At 43.9% G+C, this 26,013-nt stretch overlaps 1 protein-coding gene across 1 annotated transcript in view; it reads right to left on the bottom strand.

Annotated features, from left to right (window-relative positions):
• LOC138285386 (sodium channel protein type 2 subunit alpha-like) overlaps positions 1-25,752 on the bottom strand; it is a 745,466-nt gene extending 719,714 nt beyond the window's left edge. The window contains exon 1 of the mRNA XM_069225255.1: positions 25,622-25,752. The gene's annotated coding sequence lies outside the window, so the exon portion shown is untranslated. The remainder of the gene's footprint in view (positions 1-25,621) is intronic.
• Between the last annotated feature and the right edge of the window lie 261 nt (positions 25,753-26,013).

The following is a 26,013-nucleotide window of genomic DNA, read 5'->3' as shown; positions in this document are numbered from 1 at the left end:
GATGGGGTGGGGGCAGGCAAATTTTGTTTTTAGGGGCAGGGGTTGGGGTGATTTTGTATTTACGGTGGGTTTTTAGGGGCAGGGGTGGTGGGTTGGAGTAATTTTGTATTTAGAGCAGGTGGGGGGTCAGGTTTTTAGGGGCGGGGTGGGGGTCGGAGTAATTTTGCATTTAGGGCAGGTGGGGGTCGGGATAATTTTGTTTTTAGGGGCGGGGTGGGGGGTCGGGTAATTTTGGATTTAGGGTGGGTTGGGGGTGGGTTTTTAGGGCGGGTGGGGGATTGGGTTAATTTTGGATTTAGGGAGGGTGAGGGGGTGGGTTTATAGGGGTGGGGTGGGGGGTTGGGGTAATTTTGTTTTTAGGAACAGTGATGGGTTGGGGTAATTTTGTATTTAGGGTGGGTGGGGGGTGGGTTTTTAGGGGCCGGGGTAATTTTGTTTCTAGGGGCGGGGTGGGGGGGTCGGGTAATTTAGTATTTAAGGCAGGTGGGGGGACAGGTTTTCAGGGGAAGGGTGGGGGGTCAGGGTAATTTTGTTTTTAGGGGCTGGTGGAGGGTCGGGGTGACACACCGTCAGGTAAGTGAGGATGGGAGAGGATTAGGGGTCGTTTTTAAGGCTGCAGCAGTTTTTAGAAGTGGGGTAGTTTTTTTTTTTTTTTTTTAAGGGGCAGGGGTGGTGGGTCGTGGTGGTTTTGTTTTAGGGCAGGGGTTTCGGGTCGGGTACTATGGTTTTTAAGGCGGGGTGGGTGGTCGGGGTAATTTAGTTTTTAGGGGCGGGTGGGGGGGTCTGAGTAATTTTGTATTTAGGACGGGTAGGGGGTCAGGTTTTCATGGGTAGGGGGTCGGCATAATTTTGTTTTTAGGGGTGGGGTAGTTTTATCTTTTAATTTTTAGGGGTCGGGTCAGTTGTTTTTAGGGTGGGTGAGGGTTGGGGTAGGTTTTAGGGCTCAGGGTGGGTGGGGGTATCGGGGTAGTTTGTGGGAGGGCGGGGGTCGGTGGTTTTATTTTTGGGGCAGATGGGGGTCGGGTAGTTTTATTGTGTGGGTGGGGGGTCGGGGTAGTTGTGTTTAGGGCGGGAGGGGGGTTTGGGCTAGTAGTGTTTATAGGGTGGGTGGCATGCAAAAACCAAGCATGCTGTTCCACACATCTCTTTACTAGGCATGCCTTTATAAAATTGTTGTAAAGGCAGGCGTGGTAAAGGCATTCGTGGAAACAATACAGTCGTTGTTCTGAACGAGTTGTTCAGGCATGCATGGTGGGGGCATGTGTTGTTCCATCATCCATCCATCTGCAGAACCAATATGTGGGTGCACCCAACACCCTTCTCTCTGTAATGCTTTAAACTGATTTGTCTTTTCTGGTGATTACCAGAGTTCTGTCCACTACTGAGCTGTCAAGCCAGGTCTACAGAAACACACTATCTTCAAAAAAACGAATACTCCTAGAAAATGCGGGATAAAGTAAAACCTGACGGTGAAACGGCACTGCTTACAAGGAATACCTTAAGGGTTTTTACAGTCATTGTTGGAAAATCCATCAGTGTTTTTATCAATTTTTATTTATTGGCGGGCATTAGACCCAGCACAACCTGCCCACTTAAAGCTCTGCATTTCTCTATTGTTTGTGCAGTTTAGGACTAACTGGTGTCAAGCATACTCAGAGGTGAGGAAAAGTAGCTCAGTGGAGTAGCATCAAGAGGACAGTTTTTAGGGGTGGGTGGGGGGCGGAGTAATTTTGTATTTAGGACGGGTAGGGGGTCAGATTTTTAGGGGCAGGGCTACTGAGCTGTCAAGCCAGGACTAGAAATGCAACACTATAGCAGCAAGATAGACACAACGTGAGACAATTGAAGCTAAAAAGACTAACCAAAAAAGGATTTAATATGTCCCCTAAAACACGTCAAATTAGGGATTGTGATTTGCATAGAGATAAGGAAATTCCACACTATTATACATCAGACTGGACCCAGATGGAGTTTGACACACTCCTAAAATTGGGCTGCTCGAACCACAAGTGAGCTATAATTTATTGGTAAAGTATGAGGGAGTAACAGTGACAAATTACGTGCATTTGAAATACTCTAAAGAGACTATCAATATCATGGCTGCTACTAAGGGATACAATGTCCTTCAATCCAACACCAATCCGGCTGCATAATGAAGTATCACTTGAGGAGTTTGAAGGTAGGCTTTCAGAGACAAAAAAAATGGCAGAGTTGTGACAGAAAGTGTGGGCCAAAGCTGGTGCACGAGAACAAACACCAGACTGAGGAATTACATGTTTTTGATGGGAATACTGGAATGCAGGTGAAAGTTGGTAGCAATGGCTAGTTTCTGTGTGTGTATTTATACTGAAAAGAGAGGGTTTTTTTAGAAATCAAGAGCATCTGCTCACCATCCAAATGTGTCAATCACAGCAAGCTCTTGCTCTCTTAAAGAGATCAGATGTTTTGTCTGATGATGACATGAGAATTAAAACTCTATGTGGTGCCTGCTGAGCATGGTTGATATCCATGACAAGGGGTCCTGAGGACTGTGGTACTGAGTATTGTGTATTACTGCAGCCATGTCATTAGCCCCGTGGCTGCTAACCATAACTGTACTCTATGGCATCATGATAACGGTAGTGGGCACGTTCTGGCCAAAGGTCAAACCATATGCCTCCACGCAGATCAAAAGACCATCTTCATTGTGGACAGAGGTATTAAGCAATGTGTGTGTCTGAAAGCCTACTCTATGGTCACTAAGAATTAAATGCCTGGTCCAGCTAGCTGGTGTTGCAGATGGGATATCAGAAGCATGTAATGCACACTCATTAAAAAAAAAGGCTGTTCCTAGTAGTCACTGCAGGAAGGGGTTAAGGACAGAGCCATGTGGACAGAGCATGATGGCCACTGTCACGGACAAGTGTGATAAGCAAAGCATTGCTAAAATCAACAACTTGCACTCAGAACCTGCTTGCCATCCATACATACATAGTGCAGCTGCATAGTACAGTCTTTGATTACAAAGCATGAACAGGATGTTCTGAGCAGGCACTGCAGATTGGGCTAATAGGGGGCAAGAAAAGAGACCTATGAGCACAGGCACATGTATTTGTTCTTGGCCCAGGACAGGACTGAAAGACACACTGTCTACTCAGCACTTGCTGGCCATGCCAAGCATGTATTGTGGTTTGATGCAAAAGGCCATGCCCTATGCCCGGCAGGTCCTGTAAGCAAGGGTCAATGGATACCATACAAATAGTAAAGAAATTGATAGAAAACAATAATTAAAGGAACATAATTCTTGGCTACTCATATATTACTAAAAACATAAAAAAATCACTTAACAACTCCTGTTCAAGAGGCATTATGATTACAAACCAAAGCCTCTAAACAAGCACTGGTAATACCAACAGGTCTGGCTTATAAATTAAAGTGCCTCTTCAAACACTGATGAGGTCTAGTCACTTAATGGGTCATCACAAATGTACTCTGTCACACATCCTCACACTCATACTTTCGTTCATCAAGCCGCTGATTAATTTTTGCATTCACTTATTTACAAAACCACAATAAAACATGAACTCAACAACATATGTGAGATAAGTTAAAAGAATACAATTAGAAAAAAGAAAACATGCTGCTGCATGGTGGACATATGCTTACGATAACAAATAAAATGAACCTTGGCAGTGTGTGGCCATCTTGCAATTGTATTGTACATTGTGTATCAATCTTTTAAAGTTTCTGCATGGAAGCCACATTTATAACCAACTTATTGGCCATCTCCTAATGGTAAAAAAATGATACACTATTGACAAGACCATTTTGTGAAGGTTGCCTAGTTTAGAGGCAGTGGCCCTAAAGGAGGAGGAGCACTGAAGATTAAATGAGTGCCAAACAAGGAGCCTGTTAGCCCTGTTCTGGAAGTTGTAGTATGCTCTGAAAATGAAAATTAAAAGAAGGGGAGAAAATAAATTAAAGGATACCTATAAAAAGAGAAAAGGAGAAAATGGAAAACTGCAGGGCGACCAACCAGCCCTGACACTGAAGCACACTCATTTTCAGGCAGTGTGAATATGTGATCAGACAAATGCCACCACTCACAGGGCAGAAGAGTTAATGGCTGAAGTGGACTGATCCATTAACACATGCAGTATGCTCTTCTAGACAGATGCAGAGTGAAAATGTCACTCACAGATGACCAAAGGCAGAAAATGGATGACCCAAAACCCCTTTTTGTATATACATATGTATGTATTTATGTATTTAGGTATGTATGTATGTATGTTTGTACGGTATGCATGTATATGATTTGCAGACATTTCACCGTGGGGCAAACGCCAACAAACACTCAAGGTCTGTGTTTGCCCCATGGTGTTTGCCATTTGTATATAAATATTACGTTTTTCATTACAAGATACTGGCAGAAAACTAAGCCTGTCAGATCTTCTGAATGGAGTATAATAAGATTTATTATAGTGCAAATCATCTCCCTCTGTGGTTTATCTAATGCTGTAATCACTTAAAAAAAACTATAACTACAAAGGTAACCTCTGAAATTTCATGCAACAAAAATGTACAATAACAATACACCATTATAGGCCTGTTTACTTTAACATATGTGTTTAATAATACATTAAATTTGCCTACTGCCTTAGTTTTAACTTTTTATGATAAAAAGATCTGACATTTTGCATCTGAAATAACTTTTCCCAATGGACCAATGAGGCATATAGCCTTTATCACTGGCTTGTCATCATATACAACTCAACCCTACTGAAATGAGCTTACATTTTCACACAAGTCAATCTTCAAATATACACCAACACAATTACAAATATGTACAGAATTACAATGTCTAAACAATATAAAAATGCCTCCTAAAGGGTCTGAATAAGGAATAGCATGGTTCAAATATTCTTCGCACCGTTTCTTTGAGTTGATCATCAACACGAAAACTGTTGTATCTTATGGTTATAATGGGGATTCCATGCACGAAATACATGTAGCCAGGCTTTAGAACAGTGTATTAACAATCCACCCTTACAAACTGTTTGCCTTTCACACATGCTTTTCACAATAAGTAAGTCAGACATGTTAGCCTTGTCATAACTTTGAATTATAAACAGATTAAGGCCCTCATTACACCCCAGGCGGTCGGTGGAGAAATGGCGGTAATACCACCAACAGGCCGGCCGGAAAAAAAATGGCATTACAAGCATGGCGGTGACCGCCAAGCTAAACCACCATTTCTCCACTCCAGCCGCCAGAGTGGTAACGACTGCTGGGCTGGAGACTTCGGTCTCCAGACCAGCGGCTGTCACAACACCGCCGGCGGTATCACGACCCTGCATACCGCCTTGATTTCGTGGGGTTTTGTACTGCCCCGAAATCCATGGCGGTAAGCACTATCAGTGCCAGGGAATTCCTTCCCTGGCACTGATAGGGGTCTCCCCCACCCCCTCCCCACCCCGGAGTCCTCCCCCCCACACCCCTGACACCCCTACCACCCCCCCAAAGGTGGCAGGACCCCCTCCACACCCCCCCAACATCGACACACACCCCCCTTCATGCACACAGACACCACCACCACACGTACCCGCACACATACTAACAAACATTCCAACAGACACACACAGTCATACACGCACACATACATACAGACATTCACTCACACATACTCACAGACAAACCAACAGACAGACATGCACACATTTCCAAACACACAACACGCCCTGCATTCATACATGCACTCACACACCCCCCTCTAAACACTCACACCCCCATGCACGCACACAGCACACAACACCCCCTCATCCCCCTCCCCTAACGGACGATCACCTTACCTGGTCCAGTGATCCTCCGGGAGGGAACGGGATCCATGGGGGCTGCTCTGCCGCCAGCACCCCATCACCAGAACACCGCCACGCCGAATCATGGGACGTGATTCGGTGGGCGGTGTTCTGATGACGTGGCGGTGGAGCAGCCTCCACTTCCCTGCCGACCGCCAGTATGGCTGCTGGTAGCTCTCCGTCCGAAAAAGGACGGAGGGCTGCCAGCAGTCATAATACGCTGCGCGGAAAACCGCCTGCACTGGCGGTCTTCAGCACGGCGGTACCTCAGCGGTCTTTCCAAAAGACCACTGAGGTCGAAATGAGGGCCTAAATCTTTGGAACCTGACATGCCTGATCTACCTTTTCCCAATAAAAGAATAATACCTATAGCCTTTACCACTGGCTTGACACAATTACTAATACAGACCTACTGAATTGAGCATAAGGTGGCAACCATAATTCACACAGATATAAAATGCTACATACATACAAAATTACATTTGGAGAAATGATATACAATCCCTCCCTAAAAACCCTAAGAAGGATTTTAAGACTGAAAAGTGTCTACTTCTAGAGCTTTTCAGAGCTGTGTACCAAAGTCCATCGCTACTACTTGTAATCTGTGGATTACATGCTCCACAAACCTTCCTACAGCCTGTAAAACAGTGTCGTACACACTCAGAGGCCTACTGACTTTAACAAATGTTTCCATAGTAATTAAGTCAGGCCCACTCCCTTTGCCATAACTCTTCACAGATCAGTCCTATGGCTTTGAACCTAACTTTCTTCAGTAAACCCATCAGGCATACAACGCTTAGTATATATAGGATATTCACTATAACCAACATAAGCCAACTGTATTGAGCTCTCTCACTAGGCAACCATCTGGAACACCATCAGAAAACTACAAATGTACACAAAATAACATCTGGCAAATAAAAATACTATTTAGCCTAAAAGGTGTAGGAAAATGCCTTGTTTGCATGATCACCCCCCTTTATTTTGGACTGATAATGCTGTTTTTCGACACTGTGCACTGGGACTTAGCTAACCAGGCCCAGTACATGTGCTCTGACCCATAAAACATGCTGAAATTGCTAAACTCCTAATTGGAATAATTGACATACCTAAGTGTACCCATGGCCTGTATGTTACGTCACTAGCAGACTGCAGCACATATTGTGCCATCACAAGAGTGACAGTGCAAAACATGATTGCAGGCCTATCACTGTAGCCTGTATGTGCATTTTTAAAATTGCAATCAACCCGTCAAAATAACCCTTTTTGACAGGCCTAACCCCTCTTCGTAAATATTAATAGGCCACCCCTAAGGAGGCCTTAAATGTTTAAGAGGCAAGGTGCGTGGAATTTAAAAGTAGGTCATGTAAAGGTTTAATGTTAAACATGTCTATTCAGTAAAAGGCATTAAAAACTGTCTTCACTGTAGCAAGGTTAGCTGTTCCAAATGAAAGCACTGGGAGGTGATACTAAAGGTGATACTAAATGTTGAAATGTTACCTCCACCTAGGAAACAGCAACAAAGTTAATTCTTGGGCTTTTTAAAATATTTAATTCAAACCCAATTCATTGGTAAAGTTGGATTTGTCATAAATATTCTGCAAAGGGTACTTAAAAACATCTTTTACTTGCCTAAAACCTTTAGAAGCCCATTTGCATGAGCTTCTAACTGTCACCCAGAAGCTGAATAAGGTTTGAATTTACTCCCACAGCTGAGACAAAGGCCTTGGGTGTGGGAGATGTTCTGTTCTTTGGAAAGTAAGACCATCTGGGCAGTGGACAGATATCCGCCTGTGTTAGTGGTGCAGAAGAATTTGACCAAACAGAAATCTATATTAAAGTCATGCTACATGTGTAAACTGTCTACTTAGTATTAGAGACCCAATTCCTCATGACAGATGAGATGAGCTATACTTTGAAGCAGAGCAATACGTTTCTATAATTCTGATTGTAGAAAATCCATCTTTTCTGCATGGTCATCCTGGATTTTTCACCTTTTGCTGGACCCTATATTTTTGCTGATCTGAGAACTCTGTGGAGTTTACTCCTGCAAAACCTGTAGTACAGTGCCTATTGTCCCCTTTTAAACATGGTTGAATTGGCACAGTCCTAAATGGTATATTTAACTTGCCTATAAGACCCTAGTGTTTGGTAAACAAAATGCTCCCAGCGCCAGGACGTTAATTGTTTCCTGTAGATTGTAGCACTTATTGTGCTATGCACTGGTGTGACACGGCAAACAGGGCTTCAGGTGTACCCTGTGTAGCCTAATGGGAACAGTGCAAAACATGCGCTATGACCTATCAACATATACCCTTTTGACAGGTAAAAAGTTCCCTATTTAATATTAGTGAGTTACCCCTGTATAGGCCTTGTAACCCATAAGATAGTGTACATGGGATTTGAAAGTGAACTTGTAGCTTAATAATATGATCATGTCTCTACAGGGAAAAAGCCCAAAAGACCTAGTTGTCCTATGTACAAAACCAGAGTGCAGATTAAAAGCTAATACTGCATCTCTATAATGGCACAAGCTAGAAAAATATTTAAACCACTATTATGTTTCAATAACTATTAAAATCCAATTCAATGCTGAGGTTGGATAAAAAAAACATATTAAGGAAAAATAACATTTAGAAATGTACCTTCAACTCCTTGAGCCATCTGAAACCTAATTAGCATTAGCCTCTGCCAACTCCCAGCCTGTGCTCTGACAAGAAATATGTGTAAAAGACTCCCAGGACACAATATAGGCTGCACTGAAGAGACAGAGATGACTCCTCTAAACTCCTCAGAATATGAAGGTTGGATTGTGGGCATCCTTTTTGACACTACAATATCAAATCCAAATTGACAGGTCTTTTGAGCCACATGTAATACTTGCAACACAATTAAAAAGGAGAGAATAAGTTGTTAAGTATTCACTGTCTGGTTACTGGAGGATCCTGTTTTTGTCCTACAAGACTTTTGTCTCTGGGTTTGTTGAGGGTACAATGCCTGCCTCAAATTGGATTTTGGTGCTAGATGTGGGAGGGCATTAGGATTAGCATAGTACACTCTCAACACACACACCCGGACCATAGAGTCCAAGTTGAATGCGGCCGAAGGCTTCACCATCTTGGATTTGCCCCCATATATTGCATTTTGGGTTCTTTTGCAGTAAGGCAAACATGAACTATTACATAAGTAGATATGTAAGGGCCTGGGAAGTTTTACTGCATTGATTAGGGAGGAGCCAGAAGCCACCACTAACCACTAGTTCGTGCCAGGTATAACTGTGGCATCTCCAGGAACCCACAACAGAACACTACCTGAAACTGCAGAAGATAGGAAGTGGACTGGACCTACTGTTTGATCTGAGAGGAGCCCTAAAAGATTGGACCCGCTCCCTCTTGTATCCAGGACAGGGAAGTGGACTCCTAGGGTCAGTTGGCTGACGTCAAGTGTGGTTGTAGATAGACAACAAGCTGCAAGAGGCCTTTTCCCAGAAGTACCCAGCTGACCAGTGGCAAATGGAACTGCACTGGACCCTGATGTTTGCTTCTGGATGTTACCCTGTGAGTCTGTACACACCACCCGTGGGGTAGTAGGGGCTTTAGCAGTGTAGTTGTTGTAGATTAGGGCTTAATAGTCAGAAGGTAAACTATTTGACTGGGACAAACCTGCTTGGGGTATTCAAACCTGTGCTCCTAGTGACTGTGGCGGCTATGCCAAATTAGAACTTTAAAAAATCATATCTCCAGTTATGCTTAGTGTTTTTTTTCATTTTGGATTCATTTTTCTAAAGTTTACTCTGTTATTACAATTCAGTTATTGATTTTCATTGTTTTGCATTTTGAATGTATTACTATTTCTGCACTGCATAAATACTTAACATTACCCTGCGTTACGCCTGTCTGCTCTGTGCCACAGCTACCAGGTGGCTGAGCGCATGTTAATTGAGTGATTTGGATAGTTCATAGTGACAAGGGTTGTGATTATTCCTTGAAGTGGGAAGTTGTGCACTCCAAATAATAATCCAATTCTTACACTGTTATTCTTTCATCTGAAAATAAATTACATCTACAGGTACCAAAATTCCTGCTCCATGGGAGGAAAGGTACATGCCGTGGTGATAACTGCTCTGAAGATACAGAGATCTCCCCAGGGATGAAGGTGATTTCGTAATGTGGCAAGGTATTAGTAAGGCCGAGGTGGAGAGGAGGTGACCCTGATGGATAATGGGCTTCTCACCAGGGTCAAAATTAGGCTCTTTGATAATAAGTATTCACACCAATGTTACACACCCTTTCGATTTAGGATAATTGTGTTTTTCTTAATGAACAGCTCTATAAAGCCCCCCCACTTGGAAAAGCAGATTGGGTGTGATTATTCAAAGGCGGTAACAATAAATATAGGAAAGTATCGCCTAACCTCACAAAGACAGTCTATGAATACAAATGATGTGCCTAATTACAAAAGCATGATCCTAAAACAGCCAATAAAATGAGCATGTGTCCTTCTATATCTCAAAAGTGTCTTTCTATTAGAGCCAGCATGCTACTTTAATTAGACCCTTTGGGTTATTACAGCATGGGTTAGCAAATTAAGCAGTATGACAACGCAAAGGTTTTAATAGTTTTCAGACTTAAAAAGATGTTGACTATTCTAGCAGAATGCATCACTTTCCAAAAGATATACTTTATATAAACAGTAATAGATTTTGTTATACATCCCTTTGTGGTGACATCCTAAAGCATAAGCCGATCCAAGAACAGCAGTACTAGGCTTATGTCCACTCCCGATGCAATCTGTGCTACGCTCTCCAAGCTTCTAAAAAAGCCAATGCCTAGAATCCTATCACCTCGTCTGCACAGCAAAATATGAAAGGTAGTGGGCATGACTCCAATAACTTAAGTCTTTACTGAGTTTCATGCTGTTATTCCCACACGGTCCCAAACATGGTTGTCCTACAACAATCCCACCCCTAAATAGTCCATACCTAAATGTCCAGCCACTCTCCAAGCCCCAAAATGCCCTGTACCTAGATGTCCTGCCACTACAACCTTTACATAACACATCTGGTTGTCCTACGATCCCCGCAACCAAATTGTCCCAAATCGGGTTCATGGATCAAAAATCCTAAAAATCTGGCACCTTACACTAATCATAAACATCTACATTCTATACTAGTATCCTGCTATAGCCTCAAAACACCACAAACCCATAGCTAACCTTGAGCCATACCTCCAAAATGATTGTACTCTTGGATATCGAGCACAGAAATATCGTGACACACTAACCTTGTGGTCAAAATATCAAGAGAAAAAGTACTGAAAGGTAAGTGCGCAATTGGAAGTGTAAATCTACTATTTTTAAATCCAAATCTATGTGCATTGAAGATATATGCATATGTCTGGAGTTTGGTACAGAAAATCTATAAATACTTTTGGTATTTTGTCCCTCGACAATATGTCCATAATATTAGTGCCCCCACGATATCCCGGACTCAATATTCTGGAGCCACACCTCCAAACATCAGAGTATAACTTTCATCCTTCAATACCCCCTGTACATAGTGTCCCACCATTCCCTGCAAACACAGAAACTCAACTAATAGTCAGGTTTGTGTAGGACCAAGTATTATTTACTTTTGGATTTTTAAGGTATAATAGCTTTTCATATGTACTTCATATCAAAGCCAAGTTGACATAATAGATTTGGACTCATTAACTTCATATCACAAACACTTGTGCTAATTGGAGTAGTAAAAGTGAGAGATGGTTTGAGTAGTAGGGAGTGTACAGGAGAAATTGCAATTTCAGGGTTATTGTTAGGCCACTTGCCTCACCTTGGGAGCTGTTGGGGAGAAAGACAGGTAGGGTCCAATGCTTACGGTTACCATAGCTATAAAGAGCAAATCTGGGAAAACCAACATCTCTGAGAATTAAAGTATCACTCAAAACAGGGACCCAAAACACTGAGGTACATATTGTGATTGTGCCAAGTTTTGTGCTTCTTACTGCAACTGTTGTGTGCTTCTTTTCAGGTCTGGCTTGGTGAAGCTTTGGAGGGAAAGCAGCCAAAGGGAGCATTTTACATCTAATTTGCAGATTCTGTGTGGAGGAGTTTTATAGAGGAAAAAGTTAAACCTTAATAGTTCAATAATTCTAACAGTACCCAACAATTATTTGTGTGCACAAGAAAGGGTGTCCGCGTGTTTGAATGACATTTATGTATTCAAGTCTGATCTACTAATATGACAAATATAGAGTATTTTACCTTAATGAATCTATACAAACACGAACTGTGCACATTTTAAATAATGGGGAGTCCCAGTAGGCTTTCTGGTGCACTGTCAAAGCGTTTTTTGATGTCACAATAAACCTCTGAGGTCAACGGGAGCAGAAATGTCAGTGCCAAATGGCAGGCCCACTGTTCTCTGTCTGGCATCCCCTTCATCTGTACCAAAGAGCTTGAGCCTCTAATTATTGGTTACCACTCCACAAACAAATGTGGTCAATGGCACATAGTCTGGCCTCACCCTAAGGTGTGCCCCACCCCCTCATTTGGATGTTCTGCCCTCTTGATCCCTTCCCCACGTAAAAAGACCCTACGCCCTGCCTCTCCCTCATATGCTTCCCAGTTCTGCAAGGCATTGGCGGGAGTGACATGCTGCCTTGCCTGGAGTTGTGTGCTATTGCCCCTCTGAGGTCCTCTGGCTAACACTGCCTCTTCTATTATTACTTTCTGCAACACCTCCCATCACATCTACCAGGGCAATGTGAGAGTAAGTGCAGGTTCTGACAATTTCTTAATCCACAGTGACGCACCTTTGGACATAATGGAGCGAGTAAATCTAATTATGGTTACAGGTCCCAATTCTACTTCACCTGCAACCTCTTGGTCAAAGTATGTAAACTTGGTCCAACTTCTCCAAAACTGATATCTCTCAGATTTTCTTTACTATGAAAGTGTAATGAAAATATTTCATGCACCCTCACATAAACATAGACTAAGAGAAACAAAACAGTGTCCTGTCCTTCAGAATATCATACTCAGAAGAATTGCTTAATGAATAACTATGTTAGAATTGACTATAGAACACCACTACATGTGCCTATAACATCTTTAAAAAATCAGAAATAAAACCTGAAGAGTTTAATGAAGTTTTTAAAAGCAGATTACGCACACGGAAACATGGAAGCTATGACTGAGGATGTTAATTCCACTAAATCCCAAGATATTCTGAAGTTAGTTTCACTTGGATTTATGAAAAGAAGGCTGGTAATCACTTTTAACCTCTGATTTATGCACATGAATACCTGATAAAAAGACTCGATGTCTGTTTCAAATATGGGGACTCACAAATTACCCATGCTCATGGCTACAGAAGCTCAGACTGGTGGGCTTAGTCACAGAACCAAGCCCTCTGTTACTAAGGCACCTATTGGTCTTTTAGTTAATATAGTAAAGCGGAATTGTTACTGGTGGTCCTCAGGACTGACTCCAAATGATTAGAGAAGGAGCTTTCAGTACCAATTGTTAAAAGATGTAGACTCTAGTAATCAAGAGATCAGATGACATGTATTTAGGTTGTGACTCCATGTTAAGCTGTTTTTCAAGATGTTGTTGCTGAATTACAAAATTGGACTGAACGTAGAAGCCAGGATTTAGATATGACATTTGTTTTACAAGACATGGTACCATCTGCCCTGCTCTAACTTGTAACCAAACCCACACATGTAGAGGGCCATCTGCTGAACCATCTTGGCAAGTACAGTGCTTGAATCCATGCTTTTGGCTAGCACTGACAACTATGCTATCCATTTCTAAGGTCCATACATGATGGTCGGTCAACAGGACTTCCTAGAAGTCCTTCTCATTCTCAACATTGGTCTAGCGAGTCATGCCTGGTGAGGTATGCTTTCCGGAGACCAACTCTGATACTGCCAGCTCCATGGATAATTATTCCAGCTGGATCACCAATGCCTTAAAAAGTACTGAGTCAGCGAAATCTTGTAAAACATTTTCCAAGTCTCCCACTTCCCCTTCATACTCTAAGAGCTCAGAGAAAAACGCTTCATTTTAAATCCTATGAAAGGCCGTGGAGATATTCCTACTTTGACACTGATAAACAAAGCTGCCATTAAGGAATACCTTCATTCCATCAGAGCACTTGCTACTTTAGACATTAGGTTATGCTTACAATCCTTCCACAGACATATTTGGCATACTTGAAAGCTTCTTGTAGCCCAAAGCCTGCAATAACTCCATTCACCCCACACAAGCACTATGTTCATCACTGTGTGCCTATTTTTCAAATAAGATTGCCAACATTCAAGAAGGTTTTAATCCCCAACTGCATCTTGAACACCCACAACTTTCTAAATACTCTCCCAATCTTACCTCCTTTTCGGAATTAACCACAACTCTTCTTTATGAGATCCAGATAATTTCTCGTATTATGAAACCAAGTTCCCCAAGGAATCCTTTTTCTTCACACATCTTACCTCTACGTTTTTACGTTATTGGCCCTGTTCTTATTAATCTGTGTAACTTTTCACTTAACTCCACCAACATTCCCGACAATAGTTCCATGTCTCATTTACTGAAAAAACTGAGTGCTAATCCTGTGGACCCTACAAAACCTAAAGGCCTACTTCAGCTTTACTTTCCCCCACCAAACTGGTAATGAAAGTGGTCAACAAACAGCTAATTATGTAGAACAACATAAGCCTCTTTATTCTAATCAGTCTGGTTTCTGGACCTCTTTCAATATGCAGTCTGCCTTACTGGCTGCTACTACTAGCTTTTGTATTATTCTGGATCAGGAAAGTTCTGCTGCCCTGATCCTATCTGATTCTTCTGTGGCCTCCAACCCAGTCTCCCTCCTATTCTCTTTCATTGCCTTTTTCTATCCGGGTCCTGTTTGAAGCCATTAAAATAAATGTGTTTTTCTATCCTCATGCGCCCAAGCCATTTCACTGACCCTGTTTCAAGCTGAGACTATAGCCATCTCTTATGAAGTCTCTCAAGGATCCACATGCAGTCTCACCATTTTTAATGTACACATCCAGCCTTTTGTCCCTCTGGTATGATCCACATAGTACCATATGCTAATAACATTCAACTAATACTGTCTACTTCTCACAAACTGCCACTAATGAAGCTAACCTTTGTCTTCGGATTTCCGCAGTTGCACCCTAGATGAGGAACAGCTCTTTGAAACTCAATTCTTAAAGTTTTCAGGCTCTCCAGCCATTTCACTAACCCCGTTTCTGTCAGATTGTACAGCATCTCCTGTGGAGTCGCTCAATGCGCCACAATCAGTCTCACCATCTTCAACATATATGTTCAGCTTTTTACGCCTCTGATACATTCTTTCAGCCTTGACATAGTGTCATATGCCAATCACCATCAAATATTAGTGTCTACTTTTCAAGTTATTGCTACAATTCAAGTTAACTTTCACCTGTGTCTGTCTGCAGTTACATCCTTTAGGATGAGAAGCTGTTTCGAACTCACTTCTCATATAGACAGAGGTCCTTTTGTTAGGCAGAGATTCATCTATTGGGACAACTTGAGAGTAGTGACTGATAATCATCTCTCCATGGAAAAACAAGTAACCATAGTTATCATGTGCTGCTTTTTCAACCTAAGAATGCTCTGAAAAATGTTTCCTGGTTTCCACTGGCTGTTAGAAAAACAGTAGCACATAGCAGGATTACATTTTGGTTGGACCACTGTACAGCTCTGCATCATGGCATTGCTGATGATCTTCTACAACGCCTTCAAACGATACATGCTGTGGCATAGCTTATTTTGAAATATTCCTGCTTTCTCTCATGTATCCAGCCACATCAGACATCTTCACTGGCTTTCTATATGTACTACTGCCCATCTTATGTATGTTGGAAACTCAATTTCTATCAACCTACTCAAGCTTTTCCTCTTGGCAATATGTTCCGTCAGTGCCAGGATGCCATATTGTGTTATCACTTGTGCTCTATAAATATTAAATAAATAAATAAATAAATAAATAAATAAATAAATAAACTTACTTTTCCTGGTTGCCCAGATAGGCTTCCACCACTGATTGTCACCAATGGACAGTGCAGTAGCATTGAGCATCCTTAAAGGAGGGACTATGGAGCCAGGGCCGTGCTACCCCACCACACTTCATTTGTTAACTTCTCCAAAGTATTTGACCAGCTTAATTTTGAAATGTGGAAGCATTCTTACTCTCGGACTACCGAGCAGTTTCGCCTGTATATCGACCAGCCTTCACTTCAACACTTAGATATAGATATCCCAAAAACTATATCAGCCTTTGTTTTCCACGGGCTTCCATTATCCTTGGGCATCAGGAAATGTTGCATAACCAAGGGACATTATTTGAAACAAATTATTTGTGTATGGTAACAAATGATTTGTGATGTTTCTATTGTAGATGCAGATGCCATACTACAATCCTATTATTGATATATACCACTTCAGAAGTATTATTATAATTGTTGTATTCCACAAACTCCCAAAGCCTGATGTGCAGTTTTCTCCGTGAGTAGGGGTCCTTTCTGGCTCCGTGCCACCATAACTTGCATTGCAGCTCTGAGCAGGCAAGTCCTGTTATGGCTGCCCTCTCCTAAACAGGGCAGTGCTATCAGCACTGTGACAAGGCAGTCCAATGGTGGGAGAAGAACCAGGCAAAGGATTTCCACTTGTGAAGGTGACTGAGGCACCACTGTCAGAATTCCTGTGGTTCCTCTACCTCGAAATTGGATAGGGACCCATAAGGTTGTCAGATGGGGTATCAACTCTACTGGCAGATGCTCCATATTCGCCAATCTCTAAATGACCCTCTCGGATTGCAGTGTACTTTTCCACATGACATAGTCAGATTCATATTTTTTAGATTCAGGCATAGTCATGCACATTGATTGCTGAATTTTGGAAATGGATAACGTCCTCCCAGGCCCGAGTCCTGGAACATGTGATTACATTGACACCCACAGAAGCCCTACGTGGGATATTGTACGGCCTTCGTACTACGAGGGGAGAAGGGTTCTTCATCGAGATAGCTGTGATGATAGCCAAAAGGGAGACTGTTTGGAAATGGAAAGCGGCAACCTTGCCCGCACCAATTTAAAGACGCACAGGGATGTACTGGTGTGTGACCTGACCTTAGCGGCACCTATCTACGTGGCACGGGGCTCCCCCAGCAAGAATGAATTATTATGGGGGAATTAGATGGACCATTATGATCTTCGAGCTATCAGTCTCACTGATTAAGTATGTTCTTCTGCATGCGTATGAAAGGGTTCTTAGGATGTCTTGGCAAACAAAACTGTTAATATCTCAAAATTAATAAACTGGTTATCAAAAAAGATTGCAGGACAGAAGCTGTCAATTAAGGCTGATTTATGATCATTGGCAAAAAATATACTATTGATTTTGTGAACAATAGAACCTTTAATTAGCCAGGATAAAATATTGAAATATCCGAACAAAATGCGAAATTGCGTAAATCAGGCTAAAATATCAACTCACTAATGCGTTTGGAACGTGGCAGTGCTTGCCCAGCAGATAAAGGTTTTCTGATTATGTCGCAACTCTATGGATCCCTTAGCGCATGTGTTGCTTTTTTGAAAATCATTGAATCAACTTATACCATTTAGTTTTCATCCGTTTTTACCAGATTATGGTAATGTTCATTTCAACTTGAGTGACACCTGAGTTTGAAGATAAAGAGGAAGATAAGTCTCACTAAATGGTCTTGTTATTCAGTATGACATTTTTATTAACTTCCTTGAAGTGTAACAAATTATGTAAATATTTCGTATGTTTCTATATTTTAACTGTAAATAATCACATTTTAAATAATTGTGCAACTAACGTTTGTTCTGTGGATCTAACATTATATGTCCAAATTGGACAACCGTACATCCATGATGCAAAGTGACGATGAAGTAGAAATAGCAGAATAACACCTTCTATGCTGTGATAATTTGAATATGTGTTCATACTACTGATATTATCATTTTGTTTATCCGAAACTGGAGCTTTGTTAATGTCCTTGAGTTTATCATATTCCACCGGCAAATAAAAAGAAACTGATCAAGAAAGCTAAAAGTGTTGGAAAAGTTGATTTTACGTGATCTTACTGTTTTATCTTGTAGTCTTAATTCGTATTTTTAACATATTTTTAAATTGTGAATGTATTCACTACGAGGATTTGGAAGCGAAAGTGAGTGTTTACTTATGAGGGTGACGTTGCCCGGGTGTGGTAATCTGTGTGCGTGCACACACGTGTGCGCACGAGAGTGCGTGCACACACACTTATGTGTATTTACATCAAATCAGGTACAGGTGGGAAACTACAGTGCATATTCCATGACCTGCTTATGTGTTGTGTTCAAGGTGTTGGAAAAAAAAAAAAAGTGGTTTTGTACCCGGGGTCCCTTTAACAATCCAGAGCTAATACCGACGTCAATGGTTGTCAATGCTTTCGCAACAGAGGCGTCTTTCCACTGGGATGTGTCCTGACAACTGAGGTTGCAAACACGCGTGTTATAACTATTATTACTCGATCATGCCTCACAAGAGTATATTTTGAATTTTCAGCCAAGGAACTGCTTCCAAATTTTGGATTACATTTACATTTCAAAATTCTTTAACTTCTGTTAAGAAGTTGCTTCCAATGAGCACGCATTTAACCTCTGTTCCAATTTAATGAAAGGATGTTATCATGTAGCAAAAAATCCCAGGGGACTTGGGCTTCACACACTTAAGCACAATGGGCCAGATATACCCAATCTTACACTAGGGTGAACTACTCAAAGATGCATTCAACAACTTTGTGCAGAGTTTGTAAATATGCAACGCCCTGTTGTGGCTTCGTGGTATTTAGCTGGAGTAAGTAAGACACATTACCTCCCGTCCCTCCCTCGCCTTCCTTTTAACCAATGAGGCCTCCCGCCTCCCCTCTAGACCCTCCCTTCCCCTTTCAAAAACCCCCCCCACCCTTATCCCCTCCTGTTCTTTTGTCTAGCCCACGCTAGACGGTTTTCTTTCCCTTTTTCTTACCTGCACGGCGGGGCCTGGAGGTCGTCGATGGAGGCACTCCTCGGGACGCGGAGCTCCGCGAGGAGTGCTACGGCTGGGTCGAGTCTTGAACGAGCAGCATGGTTGCTCGAGAGGCGTGGCCTGGAGGCCGGCTGACGGGGTCAGCCGGCCCTCTGTGGCTGGGACGTTGATTTCCGGGTTTCAGCGCCGCGGAGCCGCGGGGAACCGAGGGACTTCAACTCTGAGATGCTCTCAGGTAGGACGGGCGTTCGGCCCGTGGTTTTTATGTATTTTGATGAAATAGGTGACCTCTTTAGGGATTGGTGGAGCCCTGATTGGGGGGAGGACCAGGTGCCTATATAGAGGGTAGTTTTTTGGGGTTCCAGTCAGTGATTATTTGTTTACCATGCCTAAAGTTCCAGCAAAGAGACGTAGGATTATCTCTTCTTCCTCGGAGGAGGAGGGGGGTGAGGCTAGCATTACTACGCCGGAGAACTCACAGGTACCTGGCAGGGGTACTCCCCTCATGTCCAGAGAGGAGGTTCAGGATATGATTGAGGTGGCGGTGACCAGGGCACTACAAGCAGGCGTGGCCAGGACTGGTCAGTCTAAATGTGAGCATTCATCGGTAGCAACTAGGAAATCCTCATCGGAGAGTGAGGATGAGGCCCCATCGACGTCATCTGGTGGGAAATATGTTTCCAGAGAAGATATGTGGGAAGTGATGGCACATGTTCGGGACAATTTGGGTTTCCCAGTGTTTCAACCTGCAGACTCGGATTCTCATTTATTTCCTCAATATAAGACACCTTCAAAGTTTGCCATGCCTTTTCAGGGACCTGTGAGGGATATGGTGTTTCGTGAGTGGAAGGATGTGGATAAGGCTCAGGTTCCACGATTCCTTCAGAAACTTTACTTACTTGAGGGTGAGGAGGTTTTGCCTCCTTCAGTACGCCTGGACTCTATTTTGGCTACTCTGATTGGCAAAACGGCAGTCAATCCGGAGGATTGTGTGCCTACGGATGCCACTGACCGTAAAGTGGATTCGGGTCTTAAGAGGGCTTTTGCTGCGGAAAATCTGGCGCTGAGGGCAGGGATTTATTCTGCATATGCGTCACAGTCATTGGTTCAAGACTTTGATAAACTGGCGGTGGCTGTACAGGAAGGGGCGGAATGTTCGGAGCTCCTGGCTGGTATGGAGCAGCAGGCCAGATTGTTGGCTGATGTGTCTTCGGATGTGGTCCGTACTTCGGCTCTGGCATCTGGGTCTTTGATTGGGGCTCGTAGGTCCCTCTGGTTGCGTTCCTGGAAGGCTGATCCGGGGGAAAAGGCGGCCTTGTTGAGACTGCCATTTGAAGGTCGTACCTTGTTTGGAGAACAATTGCCATCCATGCTTTCCAAGGCTTTTAAGGAACGGAAGCATGCCTTACCTTATAAAGGGGGTTCTTCTTCGAGTAAAGGGTGGAAGAAACATTCCAGATCTTCTCCTACTAGGGATGCTAAATCCTTTTCATTTAGGAAACGGCGTTTTCAGCCGCGTTTTTCACCTAAGAAGTCTGCTCCTGCGACCCGGGGTGGTTTCAAGAAGGGGTCCTGACAATCACTGTGGGCCTGGCAGAGGGCCGGTTGGGGGAAGACTGAGTCACTTTCTTTCGGCTTGGAAGGACAGTGTAAACGATCATTGGGTACTAGACATTGTGGCCAATGGTTATGTCATAGATTTTGTGGTGGTTCCTCCAGATTCAGGGGTACGTCCCACACCTCTGCCTTCAGAGGGGTCACGGAGAAGAGCATTATTGGACGGAGTGCGGGACTTACTGGTCAAGGGGGCCATTTCCCACGTTCCGCTAGACGAGCGGGGTCAGGGCACTTATTCGGTCTTGTTTCTTGTGCAGAAAGTTTCAGGGGGATTTCGGCCGGTGCTCAATCTAAAGGAGGTGAATACCTGGATCAGGACAGTGCATTTCCGCATGCTGTCCATTCAGACTATTTTTCCATTGGTCAGACACGGGGACTTTCTGGTGTCACTGGATCTGCAGGATGCTTACCTACACGTACCGGTGGCAAGATCCTCTCAAAAGTTCCTGAGGTTTGCTGTGGGTCAGGACCATTATCAGTTTTGCGTTCTGCCTTTCGGTCTAAAATCTTCTCCTCGAATTTTCACAAAGGTGCTGGCTCCTCTAGTGGCTTTGCTTCATTCAGAAGGGGTATTTCTGCATCCTTATCTAGACGACATTTTGATTCATGCCCAATCACGAGACCTTTTGCAGAAGCAGGTGGTCCATGTTCTGGGGGTCCTGCAAAACCACGGGTTTTTAATCAATTGGGAGAAGTCAGACTTAGTGCCGTCCCAGGATCTGGTTTTTCTGGGAGCTCGGTTTCAGACTCTTCTTGGGTTGGTGACTGTGTCAGAAAAACGGTTGGGTGTCCTACAGGCTTTGGTAAAGAAGGTATTGTTGCAGTCTGCTCCCCGAGCTCTTCTATGGTTGCGTCTGCAGGGTCATTTGGCGTCGGTGATATTTCTGGTTCCTTGGGCACGTTTCCATCTCCTGTGCTTGATGACATGGTTCTTGAGAAGGTGGACACCAGGGTCCGGTTCTCTGAAGGACAGGGTTCCAGGGTCCGGATTGATTCACAGAGAGTTGCAATGGTGGTTGGATGCAGACCACCTGAGGATAGGGGTTTCTTTATCGCCTCTGAGACCCGTGGTGGTGACGACGGATGCCAGCCTCTCCGGTTGGGGGGCATGGATGGGGTCGGCTCAGATTCAGGGGTTTTGGTCCCATCGGGAGGCGAGTCGGTCGTCGAATTGGCGCGAATTACGGGCAGTATTCCTGGCTCTGGTCCATTTTCAGGATTCCCTGAGGGGTTCGGCGGTTCTGGTTCGCACAGACAACTTAGTGGCCAAGGCTTATGTCAATCGGCAAGGAGGGACCAGGTCAAGGGCTCTGTTCAATCTAGTCAGGGAGATTTTTGTGTGGGCTCAGGAGTGGGTTCCTTCTCTCAGGGCTACGTACATTCGGGGGGTGGTGAATGTTCGGGCGGATCGGCTGAGCAGAGTGATTCCTTCCTCTCAACTTTTCTCTCTCCGGAAGTCTCTGTTTCAGCATCTGGTTCGGCTTTGGGGTCTTCCAGTGCTGGATGTGTTTGCGTCAGTAGGGAATGCGAAAGTGGATCGCTTCTGCTCCCGGTTTCGATGTCCCCAAGCATGGGAGGTGGACGGGATGTCATGTCCTTGGCCGCAAGGCCTTTTGTATGCATTCCCTCCTTTTCAACTACTCAGGGCGTTTCTGTTACGTGTGAGGGATCTGGGGTCCAGGGTTGTCCTAATTGCGCCACTTTGGCTGAGGGCGAATTGGTTCCCCTTGTTGAGGCTGATGGCGGACGGGAGGATGTGGCCTCTGCCTCTTTGTCCGTCTCCCCTGGAGTTTCCCTGCCTCCCATTGGGGTCATTGAGAAGGTTACACTTGACGGCCTGGAAGTTGAACGACGGGGATTGACAGGTCTGGGGGTGCCGGTAGCTTTGAGTTCTACATTGCTGGCTTCGAGGAGACGTTCCACTTTACTTTCTTATGGTAGACAGTGGAAGGTGTTTTCGTCATGGTGCTTAAGTCGTGAATTAGATCCTACCTGCGCTTCTATCTTTGAGGTGATGCAGTTCCTGCAGGACGGTGCTCATTTAGGGTTGTCAGTGGCATCTCTTCGGGTGCAGTGGGCGGCTATTCAGGCATTCAGAGGACCATGGCGTAATCTTCAGGATGAAGGGCGCTTGATGCTGAGATTTTTTCAAGGGCTTGTTAATTTATTTCCTCGCCCGGTACGTTCTTTTCCTTCATGGGATCTGTCCTTGGTTTTGGATGTGTTGACGGAGCCCCCTTTTGAACCTTTGGGGGACTGTGATTTGCGCCATCTATCTTTGAAGACATTCTTTTTGGTAGCCATTACTTCGGCTCGTCGGTTGGGGGAATTGGGGGCATTGGCTTGTTCCTTTCCTTTTTGTAAGATTTTTCACGATCGGGTGGTTCTGGTTCCGGTACCTTCCTTTATTCCTAAAGTCAATTCTTCGTTCCATTCCCGGCAGGAGGTCATCCTTCCTTCATTTTGTCCGAATCCCTCCTCAAGGGAGGAGGTCCGTTTGCATTCGTTGGATGTGCGCAGGGTTTTGTTGGAGTATCTGCGGGTGGTGGCTCCTTTTCGTAAAGGGGATTCACTGTTTGTTAATTTTGGTCCGGCTCGCAAAGGTGAGAAACCTTCCACGGCTTCCTTGAGTCGGTGGGTTCGATCTTTAATTCTGTTGGCCTATTCCTTGAAAGAGGTGGTTCCTCCTCAAGGGATTCAGGGGAGATCTACCAGAGGCATGGCGGCTACGGTGGCGGAGCTTCAGGGGACTTCCGTGGTGGAAATTTGCAGGGCCGCCACTTGGGCTTCTCCTTCGACGTTTGTGCGTCATTATAGGCTGTCGGACTTGGGTAGTTTGGAGTCGGTGTTAGGTCACCGGGTCTTATCCTCTATGAGATAATGTTTGGGATGTTCTTGGTGCAGGATATTAAATAAAGGTCTTGCAACTCGATGTCCGTCTCCTGTGTGTTTTCTTGCTATGTCTCATTGGTTAAAAGGAAGGCGAGGGAGGGACGGGAGGTAATGCTTCCATTTTCTTACGATAATGGCATTACTCCTAGTCCTACTCCCTCGCCTTCCTTTTCCGTTCCCTCCCACCCTCCCGGTACGGACTGTCCGAGTTGCAGCTTGGGCTTGGTTTTTGTACAGGAGGGGATAAGGGTGGGGGGGGGTTTTGAAAGGGGAAGGGAGGGTCTAGAGGGGAGGCGGGAGGCCTCATTGGTTAAAAGGAAGGCGAGGGAGTAGGACTAGGAGTAATGCCATTATCGTAAGAAAATGGAAGCATGTTTCTATGAATTTAAGATTCAGTAAGGGTTTTTTTTTTAAGTTTTTTTCTCACGATTTCTGTCTCTTCTTGGCTGGAGATAGGTTATATGAAACAGGCTGCATGGTCCCGAAGGGTCATATGAATATGCAGGAGCTCACTCAAAGGGCTGACTGTGCAGAAAGGTGTTTAGGGTCACCACGTAAAACATGCAAGCCCCTGCTCTGAACTGTGGAGTTCTGCTCATGCCGGACACAGGGACGGCTCCACACTGATAGTGTAAGCCTCACATTCTAAGGCTTGCACTTAAGTATGGACGCTGCAATTCATTTCACAAAAATTGAATGGGTGCAACATAATACGCTTCAGGCGTGGGGTGCCCAACAGCCATTCGCCGTTGGTGAGCTGGGGAAGGCGCCCTTTTGCAGAACACACGTGCATAATTCTTTCCCATTTTTGTGAAAACGCCCTATTAGGGGAAATCCCCATTTGTGCGAAAAACGGGTTTTGTAAATATTCCCATTTTCAAAACGTGAACAGTACAGAATTGAATTGTTGGAGACAAGCTTCGGGATTCGCACTTCATTAGCACATTCACTCCATTAATTTATTGGATTTGGCAAATTTACTCTACAGACCCTCTTTTAAAGAAGTGCACTCAGCAACGCAGAATCATATTTGACCGTGCAAGCGATTTTTGTTTTATTTTTAGTCCGCATAACCTTTCACTCAAAACAAAGGTGTTTAAATATGCCCAAAGCAAACAGCTCATATATCAAGGTGTTCGTATTACTTCCGGAGCATTGCTGATGACCTTTCAAAAGATCCCACGACGTACTCCAGCTGTACCTCCATGTCTGCCACTCAGTACAGAACCTTTGTATTGAGGGGCAGTGGCTGTATAGAAAAGGCCCTGTCATGGTGAAAGGTTCTTTTCGGCAATTTAAATATTATTATTCTGTTTATCAAATACTGGACGTTTTCTGACCCGACCACACACAAATTAAAAACATTCAGCTTTTAATGGCTCAAAATACCAAAAACACTGAACTGGACGAACGTTAGCTTTCGTAGTCCCCAGTTGGCGAACTCTGTAACCAAGAGCGACAGTTGGTAGTTGGTCCAGAGAGAAGCCTAATTAATGTAAAAGAGGCATGAAATCACGCTTCGCTGGATATCCAGAGAGTACAGTCTCTCGTGGAGGTTAAGGGTTGTTAAAGAAAAAATACTGCTTGGTCAGAACGGCAGCACATGACAGGGCAGGACGAGAGTGAAGGAGGGCCTCCTCGCACCTACTGTAAGAAACCCCGGCCAAGGGCTTGGAGAATGTAGCATTTGAACTGGAACGAGCCGCCTCGTCGCTGTGCAGAGCAAAGCTGCAAATCTGCCGCATGATGATGGGAAAGAAAGCTTTCCGCCGCCGCTTGACTCCGCAGAAGTACAGTACAATGTGCTAATTATAAAGCGCTGGGAAGGCTATCAGCAGACACGCACCAGCTCTACCATTCCACCTGGGACTGAGCAAGGAAAATCAACAGAGCACCAGCAGCAGAACAAGAACACGAAAGGATTAACATTAAAAAACAACTGCAACACGTAGAGAGCAAAGCAAGCGCTATTGAGCCAAGGTCGCGGTTTAATCAGAAAGGTACAGCATCAGTGCGATTTTCTTAAAGCAATGATGTATATAATACGGTAATCAGGGTTTGTAAAACCCAATCGTTTTTTTTTTGTATTAAAGAATACCTTAGCCCTTTTCTTCTGTCAGCAGCTGCAGTATTCAGTGCGGGTTGACACGTGAAGATGGGCAGTAACGCAGCAGATACACCATGATGTGAAATGCAGTGCCATACCATCTTACCTGCTCACACGGGGGCTGCGGAATCTCATCACAGGAAAGACCGGTGTTCAGGGCTGTAAGGCCTCAGTGCTCTGTTGAATGAAGGCTGTTCTTGTGATCGCCCGCGGCGAAGGACGGACACGTTATTTAATTCATTCTCAGTACGTAAAAGCAAACAAAACAAAGAGACCTCTCCTGAATCTTCTCCTTTTCATTTTCTGAGACTCACCCTATGGTAGCTAATATACCAGACCGATTTGAAAAAAAAGTAAAACAACGTATTGCATAGGAGCGCCACCTACTGAAAGATGGTAGAATAAACCAAACGATATGAAGTAAGTGTTTCTAAAAGGTATGGATACTCTCCCATTTAGTACATTTGAGAAGATGTAGTTTTCGATTGATATCTTTTA

This window comes from Pleurodeles waltl, chromosome 3_1, assembly GCF_031143425.1.
Source record: "Pleurodeles waltl isolate 20211129_DDA chromosome 3_1, aPleWal1.hap1.20221129, whole genome shotgun sequence".
Lineage (NCBI taxonomy): Eukaryota > Metazoa > Chordata > Amphibia > Caudata > Salamandridae > Pleurodeles > Pleurodeles waltl.
Note: the sequence above shows the minus strand (reverse complement) of the source record. Positions and strands in the feature narration are given on the sequence as shown.